This window comes from Alligator mississippiensis, chromosome 4, assembly GCF_030867095.1.
Source record: "Alligator mississippiensis isolate rAllMis1 chromosome 4, rAllMis1, whole genome shotgun sequence".
Taxonomy (NCBI): Eukaryota; Metazoa; Chordata; order Crocodylia; family Alligatoridae; genus Alligator; species Alligator mississippiensis.
Window position 1 is genome coordinate 87276152 of NC_081827.1, and position 23541 is coordinate 87299692.

At 45.3% G+C, this 23541-nt stretch overlaps 1 long non-coding RNA gene across 2 annotated transcripts in view; it reads right to left on the reverse strand.

Moving 5' to 3' along the window:
* Nucleotides 1-19170, reverse strand: part of LOC106737872 (uncharacterized) — a 63453-nt gene extending 44283 nt beyond the window's left edge. The window contains exons 1-2 of one of the 2 annotated variants that reach the window (XR_002088159.2): nucleotides 18211-19170; nucleotides 13830-13964 (exon numbers count right to left, since the gene is read on the reverse strand). This is a non-coding gene — a long non-coding RNA (uncharacterized LOC106737872). The remainder of the gene's footprint in view (nucleotides 1-13829; nucleotides 13965-18210) is intronic. The other variant, XR_009461644.1, reaches the window with a different exon arrangement.
* Nucleotides 19171-23541: the final 4371 nt, after the last annotated feature.

Genomic DNA, 23541 nt, shown 5'->3' on the forward strand with positions numbered 1-23541 from the left:
TTTCGCAGATGGGGAAACTAAGGCAGAGTTCAACTATTGTACCCCAGGTCACCTAGCAAAACCATGCTTGAGCCAGGAACGTAACCTCATGAGCTTTAGCCTAGCATTCCACAGATTAGGCTATACTTGAGTATAAAATAAAAGCCCAGATGTTTCTAAGTCAGAACAACACAGGTTCAATGGAACATTTCAAATTTATTGAAACAAACCATTTCATAAGATTGAAAAGAAAGTTTTGATTTAGAAAAAAATGCTAAGATTTCAATTTTTGTCTAGATTCAGGACAGTCAAATTTGAAATCACAAAATTTCCCATGGGAAATTCTATTCCTTAGCCAATTCCAAAAAGCACATGATTATTGACTGATGTGCTACCTTCAATGATTTTTTAAGTTTAATTATAATTTGAATTCCCTAGCCTATGTTACTTTGTTTGGGGATGACTACAATATTCCTGTGAGAGGTGAGAGTGTTGTTATGGTAGTTATAGTCCAGGAAATAGGCTAGACGCATCCTTCAAAGTACTCTGAGATGTGTTCATAAAAGTTTGTCTAACATCACTCCCAACTACACAATTGGTCCAATAAAAGATATCACAAAAAAACTTTGCTTCTTGAATATTCCTGTAGTACAGTATACTGAAGCTGTGAAAAAACAGAGAAGTCCATTTCATATTTCAAAATTTAGTTCTCTTCAGATTTGAAATACCCTCCAGATACCTCTACCAGGTGGACTGATATTAAATCCCTGACCCTGTTAATTTTTCATTCCCCACTGTGAGGCCATCTCCAAGGTGGGTCCTGCTGCAAAGCTTCTAGGGTATTTTTATTGAAATGCAGCTTTCTCTGCAAAATGTTTCAGTTTTGACCATCCCAAAATTCCAATGACAAGATGGTTCATCAATTTTGTTTTTGATCAGCTAACCCTAAACTGATGATATGTATCTGAATCTTATCACCAACATAGCACAGTTTTATCAGGTGTCTATCATCATGCTCTACTTTTTTTATGCAGCTTTAAAAGAAATAACACCCTTTCCCTTGGTTCGTTGCTTTCTGGTAACTGGTACTGATAAGCATTTGGTAAATAATGATTAAGAGGAAATGGCTGCCAGACAGTTCTCCAGTATGTTGTTTGAGGGTTGAGTTATTGTAATTCTAGACATGAAGTTTTTATAAGATAAGATTCAGTTCTGTTTAGCTAGGTTCAGAGCTTAAATCATTAACATTTAACAAGGAAGATACTTCCCTTTCTCCTCAGACACTACAGCTATAGCAGCTTCCTTCATATCAGTAAGTTTTCCCCCCTTTAGATTGTATCCAAAGCAAATGAATTTAACTCATAATTATGTGGCAGTTCCTACGAAGTTAACATAATTCTGTTCTTTTATAATACATTGCATTTAGAAAGAGGAAAAGTCCCTTCTTTGTCCCAGTGTTGTTTGTGCGGCAGAAAATTCCCAGGGATGATTCATGGTGCAATACAGCCATTTGGTACAGTCCTTTCAAGGACTGGGGAAGTATGGGGCTTTCCAAACAGTGTTATTGCATTCTCAGCAAGATCAGCAGTCATTATACAAACTCTGGGCATGAGAAGGACCCCAGGAAACCCATAATACAGCAAAAATGCTCTGTGGAATAGACAGTCACAGGAATGCCACAGCCTGTGCATCTGCCCCTAACCAAAAAAGGGACAGCTGTGTAACCAGAGAAGAGGGAAGGGTTATAGTCAGTGCATTTTTGAACTATGTGAATGCACTGGCCAAAATCCACACTTGGGTACACTCAATCATAGATGCTATTGCAGCCCTCAAGCTGCACCCTCTTGCAGGAACCTGTCTATCCTGGATGTCTGTGTAGGTTCTTAAGCACAGCCAATTTCACTTTTCATATTATATGAAATTATGTGTTCCTATCAGATACACAATAGTATTTTATGCTTCAAACACTATAACTGTCAAGAACGGTATTGCAAGAATTGGAGGTATCTTATAGCAGTACAGTATGTCATAATATTCTTTTAGCCTAGTTCTTTAGAGGGAAAGGAAGGAAAGTTGCTTGGAGAAACTGAAACCATCTGTAGATTCCATTACTGAGCATTTGAGTCCCTGCTGAGTAAAACATTGTGTATCTGCTCTTGATATTTACAGCATTTTCAGTCTATCATACTCCTACAAGAGTGCAAATGGAGCAGGACTAGGGCCCTGGAGCATATAGTGCAAGTCCATTTGATTTTCTTCTCTTTCAGTAATGTATTTTGAAGTATTTTTCATTTCTGTATGGACAGTTTACTGACCTTGACTAGTTTGCATTCAGAGGAATTGTCACAATTGCTACTAAACCATGAAAAGACTTTTATGCTGTGAACCCAAAATCATAGCAGTAAATGCAGTACAGGTGACCCTCACTATTCGCGGGAGATACTTTCTCATATCCCCCACAATTGGCAAAATCCGTGAATAAGGCACTGCATTCATGAATGCCGGCTGCGTTCATGAACTCAGTGCCTCCAGCAGCTGGGCGGCCATGGCTGCTCTGGCAACAGCGGGAGTGCGGTGGCAGCGGTGGGAGCATGGCGCTCCTGAGGATCTCCTTTAAGTGAATTTAAGAAGCAGGTTCAGGATTCATGAATATTTGAAACTGTGAATGCCGAACCCGCAAATAGTGAGGGTTTCCAGTATGTTGAAAAATTATTTGATTGGGCTTTTCCCTCTGGGCATGGGTCAGAGAAGGCTTTGCAGAGCTGGATGCTTTTGAAGCTGTCTAACACCTGAGGAAAGCAGGCTAGCAGAAAACCTTTCCATTGAGACTTTCTATCCCTCAGTATCACTTTTGTGGTTATATCTTCATTGCAGATTTAAGTCAGCAATATGCAAGTTAGTTCCTCTCCACTTAGCCTAGCCTGGTTAAAAACAGCCACACAGTGAAATAATACTCAAAGCATTCATCGAGGTTGTTGTAGCAGCCAACGAATGGTGCTAATTTGTTAGTACAGCTAACCACCACAGCTAGTCAAGAATTTTCTGAGGAAACCGTTTTTCATCGTAAAACGCCAATTCATCCAAACTGGAATGCATTGCAGATAGGTATTAATTTTGCAAATCTCCAGTGAAACACAGGTAAAGGTCTGTCAGATCCCTGCTTTGTTTTCTTCCAGCTCACCTAGCAGGCTCTTGGAGAGCCAGTCCTTGGCAGGTGCAAGAGCAAGGACCACAGCAATACCAGAAGCCCTAGGATCCCCACAATTACCCATGGACTGGCAAGGAGCCTAGTAATCCTAAAAACATTTGTTTGTGCCAGGAACCTCAGGGCTATAGAGAAAAACTGCTATGGAGCTAAGAACATGCAAGTCCTGACTTCTAAACTGCAAGGCGTCTGGTTTAGCTGTGAGGCTAGGGTTTCTGGTAGGACCCTACCACTAATGAGCCAGGAGCCTAGAAGTTCTTGAGGTCATGCCTGAAGTAGGAGTCTCAAAACTTTGACTCGCAAACTCATTTTCATGTTTAAATATTTTGATTATATATATTACCATATGTCAAAGATTTTTAATAGTCTGCTTTTAATTACAAAAATGGTACAGTTTAAGAATTTTGGAACTTTCCACTTAATGGCAAATCCAACTCTCAGCTATCTCTACTAGTCTACACTCTTTTAGGCCAAGCAAATACAGGTAAAACCACCCCTACACTCAATTTCCAATTTTTTAACAAGTCTTCAGTAGAGAAGCTTTGCTAGTACAGCTATTTCTCTGCCAATAGACCTCCCAAGCAATATTCCCATGAATCTACACCTAGGTGAAGTAAAATTCTGTTTTCCTTATATTTCAAAAGTTTCTATTAGTTTTGCATGCTTTTTTTTTGTGCTTAATGAGTCTTAAATCAGATAACCACAAAGAACACCACCCATCATTACAGAGAGGACATCAACTTGAAGCCCATTCAAACACAAATTAGTAAAAAGCAGTTTCAGGAGTTACACCTGTCCTAACGTTTTCTAATTATTTAATGTTTGTGATTTTACAATCCTGTTTATCCCTTCTAAAATATCTTTCTCTCTTCCTTGTTGTTGTATGAAAGGTTCACACAAAGAAAATGGAACCTAATTATAGCTGAAAGCTAATAAAAGTGACTGTGCTGCCAAGTACACACAGAACCATAAAAAAAATAGGGCTGGAAGGGACCTCAGAAGGTCATCTATTCCAACCCTCAGTTCAAAGCAGCATCAGTCCCATCTAAACCATCCTAAACAGGTGTTTGTCCAACCCAGTTGTGCTCAACCTTTTTTGTGCTTGGATAGTGCTTGGTCCCTCCCCCACGCCAAATCCTGCCAATGGACCCAATCTGGCATGAGTGGGCATGAGTGGTGGGGCCCTATTCGACCATCGGGGGGGAGGGGGGTAAAGAGAGGCAGCCTAGCCCCAATCCAGCTGTGTGGAGAAAGGGGACTTGGCTAGGTCCCAACCCACTCCAGTGGAGGAGAGGGGACATGGCCTAGTCCTGATCAAGGCCCACAGGGAGAAGGGATGTGGTCTGACTGCTTGGGAGGAAGGGGGCATGGCCCAGCTCCTACCTAGCTGCGCTGAGAGAATGGGGCATGGCGTGGCCCTGCAGGAATAGAAGGTGGAATGACCCAGCCTTGAACCAGCCACACAAAGGGAGTGGACATGGCCCACCCTACAGGGAGAAGAGGGGACAGCCTGGCCCTGATCCAGTCAAGTGAGGAAAGGGGGCTTGGCCCAGCCCTGATCTGGCTATGCCAAGGGGAGGATTGTGGCCCACCTCCAACCTGCTGCAACAGCTTCTATTAATACTCACACCCCTCCCTGTTGTCAAATTTCCCAACTTGTGGGGAGCCCCATGGCCCAGACTCCAAGGCTCTATGGGCCACATCTGGCCCATGGGCTGCAGGTTAAGCATCCCTGATCTAACCTATTCTTACAAACTTTATGAAGAACCCTGTCCCATAACCACCAGGCATTATTCCCAAAACATCAAAAGCCCTAACTTGCCACTGGTGACTCACTGGGGCAAGAATACATGCCCTGCCACTGCAAGGCCAGGAAGTAGTTGCTAAATAGGTTTAATAAAATAAAAGGAAAAACACAGAGATGAAGAAGTTTTATGTTTTTGCATGTTTATTTTAAGGTTTTCTTAGCTATGAACAACTGAATTTCAGTGTAACAAACAGGTAAAATATTTTCAAATAGAAGCTATTTTTAAGTTCTAAGCCTTTTCAAAGCCGCTTTTGAAAACTGACTTGCTCAGGGTCATCCAATGAATCAGTGTCAAAGAGAAATAGAATGCAGAGCACTTGAATCCTACTCTTGTGCCCTGCCTCCCCTCAGAGCTAGGTCAGGCCACCTTTATAATAAAACACTGAAAAAAATGGCAATTGTGTCTAAGCAAGAGAAATGACCTAGCAAGAATGTTTGACCTGGTTTGTATGCCCCTTCCAGCAACTTTAATGAAAGTTCTGAGTAGCGGGACTTACTAAAGGAGGGTCAGTTTGGTTCTACATGATGGACTTTTAAAGATGGGATAGGAAATTACACATGAAAAATTATTGACTTATAGCAGAGTAAGTGAGAAGAACCAGGACGCAAGGTTACTACCCAGTGAGTTTTCTGTGAGAAGGATTTGGTGCACTTCACAATTTGGAGGTGTAAAATTGTGTGTTCTTCATAAGTATTTGCACAGCTACAGGAGGTGAGGCTACACCAATTTTCTTTAAAACAAAAGAAACCAATTTTATGCAACTGCCTGCATTATATTTATACCAGTTATGTAATGAATTAATATTCTTAACTGCAGGTCATTTGTATACAAGCTACAAACTGACGCCTGAAATTAGACCCGTGCTTCTGCTTTGCATGCTGTGTCATGCATACTACCATTAAGTGAGTGGGTGGTCTGTGCTTATTTCCTATCCCAGTCATTCCCAATAAAGGATTTATTCACCATTTTTAAAGGTTAAGGAGGAAATGTGGTAATCATGCTATATGCATTCTCCCATATGATTCATCTTTCATTGCTGAATTTCTTCTTTTTCTCCTTAACAGAACTTCCCTACAATGAATTTCATCAGAATTATATTCTTACATTCTGGCATCTCTCCAACTTTTTTTGTTTTACCTGTATTTCCCAGGCATAGTACAATAAAAATTGTCTTTAAAATAAAGTCTTAAAAAGTACAGATTGAGGGAAAATAATGTAAGGTGTCCCTTTGTCCCAGGTTAGATCCTTGCAGTTAGCCTCTGTTTAACAAGATTGTACAGATCCAACATAATATTTCTGAAGCTAGATATAAAGAATGTGATTTAAATGCTAAGCATTTCCTCTTAAACCATTTGCCTCATTACAGTTAATCCTAATGTCTTTCCATTTAGTTTATAACCTTTCTTGACAGCTGGAGATAATTTGGCCAACACACATATTTGCTTAAAAGGTCAGACGTGACAAAAGCCAAAAGACAAGTGTGAGCCTAAGCATATATAAATATGTATAGGGGTAAACAAATTAATTTCAGGTTTGATAGCTACAGAAAATAAAGACGGTACAGATAATATTTCATAAATGATACATGTTTGTTGCTCTACTTACAATGCACTAATGCTAACTTATTTTAGGAAGACAATATATTGTGAAGAAGAGCACCTCTAATAATTTGTCTTTGAGGTTTTTCTATTTTCCTCACATTCATAAAAAGTGGTCCAAATTTCACAGACTATCTGTCTGTCTGAAAGCAGGGCTTATCTGGAGTGAAAATATGCTGATTTTCTTTTTACTGAATAATGTTCCTGTTTTCACTCAACACCTCTCAGGATCAGAGCCCATATACACAGCTCTCAGAAGGGTTTTATTCCACTGAACTGTTTGTCTTTACCTTACTTTCCTAGGGAGAACAATTTCCTTTACATCCATGAACCATCCTCTTGTTTTCTCAGCTGCCCATTTGTCTTACAGACCATGTCTAGCCCATCAATAGGGCTGAGCATGGGAACACTGCAGTGTTCTCTGTGCAGGCTCCAACCTGAAAAAGGTATAATGTACCATATTGCATGGTGTATAAATCAATGTTTGAAACCAAAATATTTACCTTTAAACTTCCACCTTGACTCACACACCATTCCCTATGAGCAACGCTGCCTGGACCCCATGCCAGCACGCTGCCACATGGGGAAGCAGAGAGCTGATGGGCTTCAGAGAAGTTGGATCAGGCCCCTGGGAACTCAGGCAGCATATGGCCAGCTGGCAGCCTACTTGGCTGGGCCTGTAGGGTGCAGTGCAAAGAAGGACCCTGCATGCCCTGCAGCTCACCCACCAACCATGTGGGGGGGGCAGGCAGGCTCTGCCAAGAGCAGAATCAGGCTTCTCCCCACTTTTGCCTTCAGCAGGCTCCTGCAGCCAGCAGGATGCCTGGCACATCCACCAGCAATGCAGGGTGTTGGTCGGGGGGGAGGGGAGACTAGGGGTATCAGGCAATGCTGGTTTCCCCCCATCCCTGCCGGACACCACATGCTGCTCATGGGGCAAGCCAGCCCCTTCCCAGATGGCATCAGGCATCCTGCCAGCCACAGGAGCCTGCTGAAGGCAGAAGCAGCGCGGGGCCCGATTCTGCCTTTGGTGGAGCCTCCCCGCCCCCCACAGCCAGGTGGCCAGCTACTTCCAGGCTGGGCAGCCCCTGAGCTGCAGTGGGGTGAGGGAGGCTTGTCCTTCCCTCCACAGTGGTGGTGCACCCCAGGGCTGGCCAGAATGCCAGTGGGCCATGTGCTGCCTGAGCTCCCAGGGGCCCAATCCAATTTCTCTGGAGCCCTCCAGCATGCTGCCTCTCCCACAAACCCACCCGGGCTTCCAGCACCACACACACCATCCCCATCGCCTTTTCCCAGCCATGGTCAGGCGGGGTCAACTTATACACCAGATCTACAAAAATCCTATTTTTTTTGTATAGAAATATGGGGTTGACTTATACACTGTGTTGACTTATTCACCATAAAATGTGTTACCTGTCACAGAGGAGAGCTTGGAGGTGCTCACCATCTCAGGCACTTTTATCAGCACATGTTTTTGCCACTTTGAGGCTGCCATATTACATCCATTTTGGGATATAGCACTTCCTGGTTAGATGAGCTGGATCCCAAATACCCTTCCTGGAAATCACCATGCTCTTTAAGGTATTAGGTTATAAAAATTGTTTTGTATTCTGAAGCCAAACACCATCATCTCATAAAGAATCCAGGCTTAATAGATAACTGCACTAGGTCCCCTTTATGTAGCTAGGCTAATACAAATGGATTGTAGGGCAAACATTAGGTTTCTTCCTCATGTTTGACCCAAGGACTGATTCCTCAGTAGATGGACATAGATGCCAAATGGGTCAAAAAACTAAACTCCTAGCATCTCCCAATGCAGAGGGCATCCTGGAGAAGGCTGAAAGGGAAGTCAGAAGCATGGAGATAGTAGCATACCTGGATGACCAGGGCATCAGCCCCTGGCATCAACTTTTGAGTGTGGAGAGGGAGATCGGGCAAAAACAGCAGTAACTGTGCTGCCGGCCCAGCCAATGATTTTACCACATATGCTGATGCCACCCTCGATGCTCAAGCAACCAGTTATGCTTCTGCATGGAGGGAGCACTCTTGAGAAGCATCATGCGATCTATTGAGTATACTAGGAATGCAATTTAAACTTAAGCCTCTGCTAGCGCAGGTATTAATCTCCCTTCTTGGATATACTACTTATATTGGTGACTTCCTGGGGTTGGAGAATTCCTTCCATTACATCATATTACCATACAGCTTTCAGGCCTAAAACAGAGTTATCTGAATAATTGAACAGCCAGTATATTGAAGAAATAGGGCACTTTTGCTTAAACAGGATAATGCCACCTTTACTTGTTTACTGCTCCCTTCCTTCATAAATCAATTTCCTCTCCTTGTAGAAAATTAAAGTCTTGCCGGAGTGCCCCAAAAGTATAGATCTCAAATAAGTCCTTAAATGACACAGGTCCTCATACACAAATAACTCACATACACAAGAAAATATGGGCAACACAATTAATGTGAATTAAAGGTTTCTAACACAGGAGATGAGAACCTGATTCCTGATTTCATTGAAGTCAAGAAGAGATTCTAATGGGGGCAGGATTTCATCCATTGAGTCAAAGAAAAATAGGGACCTTAGGATGTAATCAAGTCCAACTATCTTTACCTAAACCATCCCAGACAAACATTTGTCTAACCTGCATGTAAAAACTTCCAGTGATGGAGATCAAAGACAAATGCAAGGTACTCCACCGAAGGAGAAGGAATCCCCAGTACGCTTATAGGTTAGGGCATGACCTCCTCAGCAGCTCAGCAGCTGAAAGGAATCTTGGAGTTATAGTCAACTCCAAGATGAACATAAGCTGGCAGCGTAATGAAGCCATCAACAAAGCCAATCACACCTTATCGTGCATTAGCAGATGCATGACCAACAGATTGAGGGAGGTGATGCTCCTCCTCTATGCGGCATTGGTCAGGCCGCAGTTGGAGTACTGTGTCCAGTTCTGGGTGCTGCACTTCAAGAGGGACACGGAGAATCTGGAGAGGGTCCAGAGGAGGGCCACTCATATGGATTAGTGGCCTCCATGCAAGACCCTACAAGGGGAGGTTGAGGGATCTGGATCTCTTCAGCCTTCACAAGAGATGTCTGAGGGGAGACCTAGTAGCCACCTATAAGCTTATCAAGGGAAAACAACAGGGAATTGGAGATGCACTATTTACCAGGGCACTCCTAGAAGTAACTAGGAATAATGGGTACAAACTAGTGGAGAGTAGATCCAGGTTAGACATCTTGAAGAAATTTTTCACAGTAAGGGTGGCCAGAATCTGGAACAGGCTGCCAAGAGAGGTGGTACTATCACCTAACTTGGAGGTCTTCAAGAGGAGGCTAGATAGGCACCTGGCTGGGGTCATCTGACCTCAGTCCTCTTTCCTGCCTAGGGCAGGGGGTCGGGCATGATGATCCTTCATGCTCCCTTCTGACTCTACAATCTATGAATCTATGAGATTCTGTAAATGCCCTCATGGTTGGAATGTCTTCCCTGATGGCTAATTAAATCTCCCTTTTTGCAATTTAAATTTATTAATTGTCTGGTCTTCTATGGAAACACAGAAAAAAATGAATTGGTACCCCCTTTATAACAAGCCTTTTTGAACAGCGTATGCCAAGACTGTATACAGTGGTCTAGGTGAGACCTGATTGCTGATTAATGAAGTAGAAGAATCACTTTCCATGACCTGCATATAATACTCTGGTTAATATGTACCAGTATGCTATTAGGGTGCTTTTACTACAATATTACACTGTTAATATAAGCCAGCTTGCAACTTATCCAATCATTCCCCATTTAGCATTTGTGCATTAGATTGTTCCTTCCTACATGTAATACTTTTCATCTTTCCTTACTGAACTTAATTCAATTTATATTAGACCTTTTTTCCACAATTTATCAAAGTTAGTTTGAATCTCAGTTTGGTGTCATCCACAAATTTACTAGGTGTAAAATCAATTCCATCCTCTAAGCCATTAATGAATATATTGAATTGTACCAAATCCAGGACAGACCTTTGAGGAACCCTACCTGATACCTCCTCCCAATTAGACACTGAGCCACTGATGACTATTTTTGGAGAACAGCTTTTCACCCAGTTATGAGCCCTTATACTACTTATACTATTACACCTTATACTACTTTCATTTAGACTGCACATCCTTAGCTTCCTTATGAGAATGTCATAGAATCATAGAAAACTAGGGCTGGAAGTGACCTGAGGAAGTTCTCTAGTTCAGTCTCCCAATTAAGGCACAAATATCTTTCAATAATAGTCTCTGCTACATGTTAGTCTAACCAACACTACTATGAGAGATTGTCTCAAAAGTCTTACTCATGTCAAACTATATCACCATAGACGACTGGTGCCCCCTGAGTCGGGGGGGGGGCACCAGCAACCAATCGGAAGTGCCGCCAGTGCTTCTTTTGGTGCCCCCCTCCCTGGCCGGTGGCAATCTTAGGGGGCACTGGCTGGTGCTTCTCTCAGTGCCCCCACTCCCTGGCCAGTGAGGGTCAATCTCGGGGGGGTAGGGGCCATGTGCCCCTCTGTGCCCCGCCATGTGTCGCCTATGTATATCACATCTACTGTTTTCTTCCAATCCACAGAATCCATCAACTTGTCATAGATGGAAATCAGTTTGGTCGGGCATGACTTGCTTTTGACAAATTGAGCCAGTGTTTCTATTGCCAAGGAAGACAACAAAAAAGGCCATTCCTGGTATGTGACATGAACAAATTAAAATTAGTTGAAGCTCTTAGGGACATAACACAGGAATGGTCAGACTGAATCACACCCACAGTCCATCTAATACAGTTTTTTTGCTCCAACTGTGGCCAGCAGGAAATGCTTCAGAGGAAGGGGTAAGAACCCTGCGGGACAGAGATATTGGGTCATCTGTCCCTAACACTGGGTCTGACTGGTTTTTACAGTTAGTGAGACTTTCTAAGTGCTAGAGTGTGAGATTTAATATCCCTTCCAAAATGTGTTAGCAATAATTATGTCAACTCTGGATGTCCTGTTATCAGTATAAAAGTACAATCCCTTTTTTAATCTTGCTAAATTCTGGGCCTCACTGACTTCCTCTGGCAGCAACTACGTGAAAAAATTTCCATTTAACTGGTTTGCATTTGCACCAGGTTAATTTCATGGAATGGCCTCTTTACCTTGTATTGTGAGACTGGGACAACAGCAGTTTTTGGTTCTCATAATCCCACCTGTATTTGAAGTTGCCTCATGCCTTTCAGTCTAAGCTAAGTTTAAGTCTCAGTTTTTTTCAGTAGCTCAACACCATGCCAAGCTTAAAATGCATAGGGTGATTTTTTTCTATGCTAGGTGGCTGCCTGAAGCTGAATTATTTTGGAAAGTTACAGTAAACAAGTTCAGCCATTCCAGAAAACAAAATTAAGGGAAAGTATAGTTTCTGCCTTTGTTAAAAAATATTCTCCCAACTGTTAATTGAGGTTAACTGTCAAAAGATTCCCAAAGTAAAGCATGCAGTCTTAAAATAGTCCTTATCCATGCAAAACGTCAAACATCTTCACAAAGTATTTTATCTGAGGGAGGACTGGCCACATGTGAATACTGAGGGTCAGAATGACATTAACAATATTCCTTATAACACATTAAACAAACATTTCTTACTCAGTACTTCCGCTGTATTTCCTGATGTCAAAATATGTTATTTTAAACCCACGTTGCAAGTATTATCACTTCCCAAGTTACCAGCTTTGTTTATATCAAATTCTGATATCCCTCATACGTATAGCATGTTGTTTTAAATCATTGGTTAAATCATTCTCTGATACAAGATATGAGGCTGACACACATACCTTATCTTCATGCTATATGTCAGTGCAAAGCACTTCACAGTAAAGCATACAGTATATCAGTAAACGTAGATAATAATTCTGCTGGCCTGTAAAGGAGTCCCTTCATTTCAAACTTCTGACATCTGACCAATTGCATACGACTCAGGTGGTTTTCAATACACCTTTTCAGCCAGTATACTATATCATCTGATTTTAAAGATGCTACAGAAGTCCTGGCAAAACTACACACTGATATTTTATTTGTATTAAGTAAAAATGCTGTAGGTTGTCAACCACAAAATAATAACTTGCTCTTAGAGAACCAGTAATTTACTCCTCAACTCTGACACTGAATTTTCTCATTTTCCACAATACTGTGATGTGCATGGTGCTACCATAGTATTACTCTTCTGTCTTTCTTGTTCATAGCAAAAGAAATGCAACATCTTGCAAGTTTCTTAAATACAAGGAAACTAATACAACAAAACTTTTCTGCATTGAGTCCAATATAAAGAAAGAAGATTTTAATCAAAGAAAAATAGGGTACTAAATTATTTTTTTTTAAACCATGGGGTTAAAAAATTGCCCTGGGGTTTGGCCTTACCTTCCTAAAGTTCCTTTGGAAAATTCCAACCTGCATGTTTATTTGAATGTAACGGAACCACTCATATACTCAACTTTTAACATGTACGTAAATGCAGTATTAGACCAAGGCCTATGCCACTAGCAGAACCTTATCATTCGGCAGGGAAGGAAAGGGTGGCCGGTGCATTGTCCAGCACTCCATAGCCCTGAAAGAGTGTGGCAAGCTAAGGAAATGTCTGCCATGTCCTGAACACAATAGTGATTGTAACCAGAGTAGTGCAAGTGGTTGGTTCCTCTGCAGAGGCACAGTAAACATCAGAGAAATTTCATAGCAAGGTTATAGTGGCGTACAATATAAAGATAGTTGATCAGCTATTATGGCCCATCTGGTTGGTCGCTCAAACCAAAAAATTAGTTTAGTGATATGAATCTAAACTGTCTTTGTGCAAATAGAAGGGAGAAGATTGTAGAGTCCTCTGAAAACATGTTACTTAACATCTGCAAAATCTTTTGCTTGTGATGTCTGTTGAAGAATGTGCATAGGACTAAGGAAGTGGAACCATGACAGGGTTACTGCTGCTCTCCTAACTGTTAACACAAAACACATTTTGCACCTGTTCCCAGTGCACTCAACCTGTTTCAGGGTGGGTTGTGCACAGGGCACACTGTAGTGCTCCCACTCCAGACATGGCCTGTAAGGTTTGCTTTGTGAAGAAGCTGGTTCATCACCCAGCTGTCTTCAGAACAGACAAAACCTGGCTGTTATATGTTACAAGAGCACAGAGGAAGCACAGATCTATTGCAATCAAGTTGTATTAGTTTTGACATGTAAATATACACTTACCTGGAAACTGATGTCACAGTTAATGTAGAGAAGATGGCTAGCCAAGTAGAAGCAATTCCATTTTTTTTTCCTTCTGTTTAGTCCCAAGTTTATTAAGCATCATCATATTCAAGCAGGGCTTTTTGTACGGCTGTCCTGAAGCATATGAAATATATTGTGCATATAATGATTATAAAGCAGGGTACATAGTATTGCATTGTCTTTAATATTTGTTACTGTTACACTTTCCTAGTAACGGTTTTTGGGGGTTTTTTATACAGCTCCCAAAGAGCGCTTTCACCCCACGGAGTCAGACCCTCATCCGAGGTAAATCTGTGTCTCTCAGTTTGATTTCATTAGAGATCCAACAGTTGAGGATCTGGCTTACCTTATTCAAGAATCAGGTGGTGACATGGAAGGAACAAGGTTGTGGGCTCGTCAGAACCCATGAGAACTGAGCATTCAAACTGACATGTTTTAAACATGTTTTAAACAGCAGAAAATCATCTGTTATTAAAAAACAGGAGAATTTTAAAACCTGTTTGGAAACCTTAAAACTAACATTGCCTTTTTTGCTTTGCTTGAGCTTGCCAGTGACCTAGCAGCTCAAAATGTTTTCCTTCTTCACTGCAGGCTTAAAAACAGGGCTACACAGAACTCAACTCAGTGCTGCTGCTGCAGCAGCTGGAGAGACCTACTTTTCCTTTCCATCTTCCCTAGTCTGACCTTCATATTGTATCTTCCTCTTTTTTCATCTCATAGTCTTTATTATGGAGCCTATAGTTAAGTCAATAGACAGTAAAAGAAAATCCCTGTGGGAGCAGAGACTGTGGGCCTATTATAAAAGCTTAAATTCCCACCTGCCACTTGACTAGCGAAAAAGCTTGGATTCACCACTCTATTCCAGATAATGTAAAACTATTTAAATCCTGAGTGACAGTATTTACTAAGACAGCTGTTGGGCTCTCCAGTCACTATGGGATAGGAAAGGGATTGGGGCATTTGGTAAAAATGTTCTTGTTGTTCAATTCTTTGCCAGAAAGACCTGTCACTATTTTTGTCCACATAGAGGAAAATATAAAAAGCACTTTACAGATAATCAGACTTAAAAACAGACATTGGTTTAAATTTTGTTTTCCATTGCCATCCCCTACGATTTCTAGGAAGTGGTGGCTTAGTTATGTACATCATCACAGAAAGAAGGGAAGGATTGGAAGGAGGGGCTGTGTGAATTGTTCGTTTGCCGACAGTATTCAGCTCAATACATTTCTGGGCAGGAGATTAAACAACAAAGATGCTATCATACTTTTAGTCAGTCAAATATTTAACCATTTCCATTTATCTTATTAAAGCTGTACAGTTTTCAGGTACTCCCACCCTCAGTGGTATTTCAAACTAAGTTGTTTATCAGCAAAAAGCAAGAGCTTGAATTCAGTAAAATGAAGCAGTTTATTGTGACCATGGCTAGCCTGCCTGTATGGAAAATTAGACAATGAGTCCCAGTCAGCCGATTAAAGTGAATGGAGAGAATCCTATTGACTTCAGTGAGCTTGGGCCAGGTCTTAAGTACCTGTTTAAATTCTAGATATACACAGTGATTCGGATCTGTTCAAAATTTATATTTTTTAAAAAGGATATGATTATGTTTTTATTGGATTCAGTGTCTGATGGAATTCTAATGGAGGTAGATCAGATCAATGACTTATAAATATTACTGAATAAGAAATATCCATGCAACTGACATCAAACCCAATAGATGTAAAATCTAATGTTTCACGATCTGTATTTGCCAGAACCATCAAGAAGCCCTGCAATGCATACAACAAATGCCAAATGGCCTTATTATTGTCAACTTTGTCCTCACTTTGCCTCATCCAGCTACCATTTCTTTCTTTTCTTTTTTTTTTTTTTTATCTTGAATTAGTGACTTTGGGCCACTAGATTGGCTGCTTTACACCAGTCTGACAGAAAAAAAAAAAGCAGCCAGGATACAAGAATGGAAATGTAGTTAAAGAATCCCCTGGCATGGTAGCCTGGCCAGGTTGTATAGATCCACCATAACCAGACCCGTGTCACTGGATCCCAGCATACCATTCAGACTGACAGGCAGCCTGGAGCATAGCCATTACACCTCATACTCCAGTTATCTCCAGGCAGGGAATGACTTCTGGGGACTGTTCTTTGAAATGAAACGTGAGGCCTCAGTCTATCTCGGAATCAGGAGAACGGTAAAATAGTATCTCCAAGTACAATTTGTCCAGACTTGGAAATTTGGCCCACAATATATTTTGCTTCCCTATAGTGTATAGCAGAGTCTGGGTGCTAAAATATCACTGCCAACAATAATCTTAAACTTATCTTTAGTACACGGCCATGGGGCTGTCAAAAAACAAACCAAAGCACATAGAAAACCCAATGCCTGAGCACTGATTTAACCCCTGAACAGAAGACTTACAGACTCCATGATACCCACTAAAGACTTTTCTATAGATTTTGCTTGGAAGGCACTGTGCCTTCACATTGGTGGGATACATTATAAAGCAGTATAAGAAACAGTATACAAATACAAAAGATTTGTCGTTTAGGTTAAAAAAAGAGCTAGCCCCCCAATCTTTTTAAACTGATGCGATTCCAAACATCCCTATCAAAATGCCAGGCTCCAGAATGAAACTCATTTGAGCAAGAAGCAAAGAAAGCACCAGCAAACAAGGCCTCTGATGCCACATGAATTAATCATCCCACTAAATCTTTTATTTAATAAGATAAATTATGTAATTAATTTTTAACTATAGAAAGGATTTTGATAATTCAGGCAGCTATATTTACCATTCACCTAATTAAATTTTGAATAACCACCTTCAGCCTGTTATTCTCTGTGATTTTGAGCAATTAGAACAAGATACAATCCCTTCCCCCCCCCAAAAAAACAAAACAAAACAAAACAAAACAAAAAAAACCCTAAATGGCCGTGATCCCTGGGAGGTGGAAAGGGCTTTCATAACTTACTGCTGTCAGAGGGCATGTCTACATGAGATGCTTTACTAAGCAGTAGACTAATTTACTGCACAGTAAAGCATCTCCATCTACATATGTGCACATTTACTGCACGGTAAATTAATCTCTGCATAGTTTACTACCTATATTTACAGGTAGTAGCTAACTAACTGCAGTAGATACTGTACAGTAGCACATGTGTAGATGCTGACTGGAAGCAAATTGGACAGTAGCACATGTGTAGATGCCGACTGAAAGATGCTGACGGGTCAGCCCCAACACCAGGGGGGCACAAGAGATGAAGAACTCCCCTGGTTCTGGTGCTGCTCAGCTCCCAGCTCCCCACAGGACCTTGGAGCTGAGCAGCACCAGGACTGGGGAGCTCTCTGCTTCCCTGTTCATCCAACCAGCCCCAGCTGCAGGAGGAAGCCCTGCTGGGCATAGGGCTTGTCCCCATGTGCCTGGGGCAGGGAGAGCTCAGCAGCAGCAGCTGTCTGCCAGCCCCGTGCACATCAGGTCCCCTACCAATGTGCAGGGGCTGAGAGACACCTGCTGCTGAGCTCCCCTGGCCCTGAGCACATCAGAACTGGCCCTGTGTTCCCTGCCAGCTCACAGGCTAGCACCCTAGGGGAGCTTGGCACTCCCCCTGGCTGCTGCAGGGGGTCAAAGCAGTCAAAGCCCTATACTGGGCTGCTACCACTGGGTGTGTCTACACATGCAAGCACGTGCACTTCCAGCAGTTCAAATTGAAGCGGTGCAAATTTGGGCCAGGGCTTTTTGCCTCAGTGCATGTGCCTGGACATATACTTTGGTGTGGGGCAAATTGTGCCACTTGGGGCAAAATAACCCTGGCCTGGCTGCCCCCCAGATCTGCAGCCAGGTGGAACTAGAGCCTGGGGCCAGTACCTGTGCTGTCCCCAGCAGTATAAAAAGCTGCCCTGTCCTGGCCCCATCAGTACAAAAAGCTGCCCTGGCAAGCAGCTCAGGGCTATTCACTCTCAGGAGCTTCTGGGGCCCAGCCAATTGGTACCTGGGAACACTACCCCTTGTGCCAGCTGGAGTGCTGAAGCAGCCCTGAGAGTTCCCTGCACACTCTACCCACTGCAGCAGTCTGGCAGTGGGGGCTGCTGTCTGTCTGTGACCTTATGCGCACCTCCCAGACCTGGATGGGGACTGCACAGCCAGTAGAGGCATCTGCCTCTCTGGGCCAGCTGCCAGTGGGCTGTGGCTGCAGAGTTGGCCTTTGTGTGGCACTACTGCTATGTGTGCCCCTGCTCAGCCATCTGGGCAGCTATTGCCTGGAAGATGCTCCCAGTGTGGTGGCCTGCTTTGAACTGTCAAAGCATGTCCTCCTGGCCCCATGTAGCAGGTCGCCCTCCCCAGCACCATCTTCCCTGTTAATACGCACCTTACGTGGGGCGACCTTGGAGTCTTTGGAGTTCTTCGGTCCCGCCCTCTACTTGTCTGCCATGTCTTGATGGAAATTATTGTTGATGTTCTTGTGAGCAGGAGATTATATTTTGTATGTTGGGGTCTTTCGCCTACACAGGCCTGACCCCTGTCTTTCTCTAGCTAGGCCTCTCCATCCAAAACCCACCAAACAGGGTTTGACTCCGAGGCTCTAGCCTTTTCCAGTGTCAGGCCTTGTTACAATTTGGCCCCCTGGTCATCCTCAGGCTCTCTGCGGCCCTGCTTCGCACTGCGCCTCACTGGTGCTTGGGCTCTCTGTGGCCCTGCCTCATCTGTGGCCCTGTCTCGCACTGTGTCTCACTGATGCTTGGGGTCTCTGCAGCCCTGTCTTACTCTGCGCCTCACTGGCACCTGGGCTGTCCACAGCCCTGCAAAGTGCTGCGCCCTCTCTGGAGCTGGGGTCAGTGCACCCCCAAATGCTGTGCCCTCTCTGGTCCTGGGGTCCCCACACTGCTGTGGGTCCCCTATGAGGCCTCCTCCATCCCCTAATAGCCTCACCCAAGCCCCCGGTATTAGTCAATAATCAAAAAAAATAAAATAAAATAACTGCCACCGACCAATATAATCAAGCAAAGCAGCAGGTCAGCTTACTTTTGCAGGGTTCGTTCTTCAGCTCCCTACCTTTGGCTACAGTCCTTGCTGTGGTGCAGCTGCCATCTCTCCACAGCTTCTGTAGTTCCCGCCTTTGGACCGCTCACCCAGCTTCTCTGTGGAGCTCTTGGAGGCCCTCCTTCCCCTTCGGCTGCTGTCCCCCTTACTACCACTCTGCCCACAGTTTTTATAGTCCTTCCCCTTCTGGTCAGCTGACTAGCTGGCCAAGTTCGGCATTTAGCCCTTTCCTTACCAGCACTCTGTGCCCAGAAAGTTCTGGCCTTAAAGGGGCAGACCTGCTTTCTGGTGACAGGGCTAGGGTTCCCTGTTACACCCCAATTGGCCAGGAGATCAGCAACCTCCAGGGGGGTCCAAGGTGCCAGCACTGAGCAGGATCCTCTGCCTGGGTCCTGCCACTTGCCTCCCTAGCAGGAAATCTGGTGTTCCCTATTTGAACACTGAAAAATCCCTGATAAAATAATCCCAAAGTCACTCTGTAAAATACCCCGAAATCCACATTTCTCCACAATTAAAACAAAAGACCACTATAGAGACAGAGAGTGAGACAGAGAGACAGCAATCAGTTGGGCAATGTTTTATTGATATATCTACAGTGTTAAAGTGATTTGGAAGCCTACCAGTGTCTGTATCATCATAATAAAATTAATTCTAAATACCTATGTGTTTTGCTGTTTGCCCCTGGTCTTCTTACTATAGAGCAGTTAGAGCTCCCTGTGAGCCCTTCACTAACCAGGATGTGGGGACAGCTGCCCCTGCAGCCACAGCTCCTGCCATCAGGTCGCATCCTGTCTGGCAGCTGGGCACACAGGGTGGGTGCTGGGGGGATATGGGGTTTACAGGAGGGGTGTGGGAAGTGGGGTGGAGGGATGTGGGTGGTTGTGGAGGGGTGTGGGGGGATGTGAGGTGTATGGATCATGAGGGGACTATGGGGGGGCTGCTCAGGTGGGGTGGTTCCCCTGCCCCCTGCAGGGCAGAGCCCCCTGCACAGCTCACAGACTTCCTCCCCACAAGCCTACAGCCCCCCCATAGGGGCCACAGTCCCTCACAGGGGTTACATCCCCCCCCAACAGGGGCCACATGGCCCCTACAGGGGCTACCACCCCCACCTGCTCAGGAAGGGTGGGTCATGGCCCACATGCCCTACCCCTGCATGCTCCCCCAGCCCCCTGGATTGCTGCTCTGCCTAGCCCCATCCCCCATCAGCTTCTTCAGTCCCCCGATGGCTGCTCCACCCTGCCCCACCCCCCCACTTGCACTCCCAGACCCCCCAATGGCTGCCCCACCCAGCCCCACCCCTACCCACTCCCCAAACCCCCCAATACCTGCCACACCCAGCCCCATCCCCTGCTTGCACCCCAGCCCCCCAATGGCTGCCCCACCTGGCCCCACCCCCTACCCACTCCCCCAGACCCCCCCGATACCTGCCACACCCATCCCCATCCCCTGCTTCCACCCCAGGCCCCCAATGGCTGCCCCACCTGGCCCCACTCCCTGCCCACTCCCCTAGACCCCCTGATGGCTGCCCCACCCAGCCACAGCCTCCCAGCACTTAAAAACCCCCCCACAAAAGCCCTGCACTCACTGGCATTAGCAGCAGCTGTGGGGGCTCTGGGGTCACATAGCAGAAGCCCCTCACATAGCTCCTACTCCCCAATCACCCCCCCGCAAAGCCCAGCCACCTGGCACCTGTGCTGCCCCTGCCCCATCATGCGGGTCAGCAGGGTGCTGCATGACTCTGCGGACTGTCATGCAGCTGGGGCTGCTGTGGCTGTCATCTGAGCCCTGTGCTGTGCAGGGGGGCTCTGCCATGAGGCCCCAGTGACCCCCAACAGCAGCTGCTATTGCCAGTGAATGCGAGGCTTTTTTTTTTTTCTTTTCATTGTTCAGATGCTGGGGTCGGGCAGGGCAGCAATCAGGAGGCTCAGGGGGCAGGCAGGGGATGGGGCTGGGCAGGGCAGTGATCCAGGGGGTGGGGGAGCAGGCAGAGTAAATGGGGGTCCTCTCCCCACTCCTCCAGCCCCCTCCATGCCCTACTTACTGGCACAGAGCCCAGGTCCAGCTCCCTGCAGCTGGCATGCTGCCTGCCCTGTATAGGCAGCACTAGGGTGACGGCCAGCCATAGAGATGCTCTGGCTGTCTAGCAGAGCATCTCTGTGGAGAACCAAGTCTCCGGTTGCCTCAGGGCATGGTCCAGGATCCTGCCCTCCCCCAGTTTTTTCCCCCCGCAGTATTTTTTTTACCCCCGGATATCCTGGGGTCTAGTTTTGCTCCTGCACTGCGAATTTGCAGTGCAGCAAGCATTTTTTCATTCCTGCACATGCTTCTTGCAGCATCTCAAAGGGCTTTGATATGCTGCAAGACACACGTATGCGATCATTAGGACACACCCATTGAGAGCAGATTTGCTCCCAACAGGGAGTATGTGTAGATCAAGGGTGGGCAAAATACAGCCCGTGGGCCAGATCCGGCCTGTGAGGCCATTCTGTCTGGCCCATGCAGCCCCTAAAAAATTTAGAAAATTAATATTAATGTGCCCTTGTTTCCTGTCAAAAATGACAAGAACCAAGGGCAGTAGGACCCAAGGGAAGCCCGGGAGGCTCCCACAACAGCAGGGCCTGCCCAGCCCCATGCCCCCCAGCCGGAAGCCCCAGCAGGGGCTTCTGGCCTGGGACCATGCAGCTGACCCAGCACGGGAACCTCAGGTAAGGGGGAAGAGGGAGAAGAAGGGCAGGGGAGGACCCCGGGCAGGGAAGGAGCCCAGGGAAAAGCTGAGCATGGGGGAGGGAAAGTGGCCCCTCCCCTGCCCTGTCTCCTGTGCCCCATGCTGCAGCTGGTCACAGCCCACGCGGGGCTGCCTGTGTCTGCTCCAGGCAGCCCCATGTGAGCTGCGAGCAGCTGCAGCAGGGAGCGCCAGCCATGGGGTGGGTGAGGGGCCTCTTTGCCCTGTGCTCAGCACCAGCTTCTTCCCTGCTGGTGAGCAGGGGGTCAGGGCTGTGCGCTGCCCCCCACCTGTACTGCAGGGCTGGGGGGCACTGGGAGTGAGCAGGTGCAGGAGCCAGTAAGAGCACAGGCCCCCCACCAGTGTCCCAGGTCCAGTGCCAGAGGGGCCCAGAGCAGGGTGGCAGGAGTGCAGGACCCAGCCAGCAGGGGCTCCATGGAGCCAGGCCAGTGCCCCCCTCTCCCTGCTGGTGCAGCCCAGGCCAGCTCCACAGACCCCTGCCAACCTGTTCCCCACTTTGGGCCCCATCGGTGCTGGCCCTGGGACATTGGTCCCAAGATGGTGACCAGGGGACAGGGTACCTGTCAAGGGGCGGGGCTACCCATGTAGCCCTCGACAGCCTGCCAAAACTGGGTAAGTCATCCTCTGCCCAAAATAATTGCTCACCCCTGGTGTAGATGTTCTCCCAGGAAGTCTTTATAGCAGGGGCAGGCAATTTTTTTGGGCAGAGGGTTGCTTACTGAGTTTCAGCAAGCCATCGAGGGCCACACGACAGGCAACCCAGGGCAGATAAATGTTAATTTTCTAAATTTTTTAGGGGCCCTGCGGGCTGGATAGAATGGCTTGATGGGCTGCATCCGGCCCCCGGGCCACATTTTGTCCACCCCTGCTTTATAGCATTAATAGCACATGTAGACATGCCCAGAGATAGTTACGTATAACTCCAAACTTGCAGCAATGGATCCTATAATCCCTATTATACCCCTCCTGCAGTCAGTACTTAGAACACGTGAGCAACAGTGGAGATTTCAGGGATAAATTTTTGTACTCCTGGCAAACACATTAAAGAGCTTTACCCACCCCAGAATTGCATTGTTACAGCCTACATATTCATTTCCTTTCCCTCCAACCTCCAGAAATATTGATTTAATATATTAAAGGAGCTTCACTTGGGAGAGGGAAAGGAAATGATCAACGAGTTCCTGTTTTATATCATTAATCATGCCTCACATAATCTACTAACATCTCAGGCTCTAAGGAGGCTAGTTACAAGGACTAAGAGCACAAACATCTGCATTGGGAAAGAGATCTTTGGACAGTTAATCTGCTTGTTTGCATTCAACACACCCAGACTCTTTTGTAAATAAAAGGGAACCAGTCATGTTACTGTCTTCCATGGGTGCTGCAGACTTGTATGTTCTGGATAAACATATGAATCTCTGTTCCTAGATAACCTGGAATGGAGAAGTCCTGAGTGCCCTTAACCACAATTGACATCAAGGGGAACAGAGGGCACCTCACATCTCATGCAACTGCACTTTTAATATTTATTAATCCAAATGATATCTTAAATGTGTTTGGCAACTTAAGGTCAGCCCCCAGTGATCCTTGGTAACGTTATCACAAAAGCTGTTTGTTTCTTGCATGAACAAACATAGAAACCTATTAGCCTTTCCCTTTCCAGAGTTCTTGCCAGAGCTGGTAGCCTGGGAAAAAAAAAATTCTCAGGTCTAAAGACTCTGCTACAGTTACTCATTGTCAGCACTGTATGACATGGTGATAGGGCTGAGTGTCATTAACAGAGCGGGCAACAGCTTTAACCTGATGAGCCTCAGGAAGGGCAAAAACATGTATCCAAGGTTTCTATTCCTGACTTTTAAAATATCAAAGTTCTTTTCTAACTTTGTCATGCTGACACTCGGCCTTACTGGCACGGCA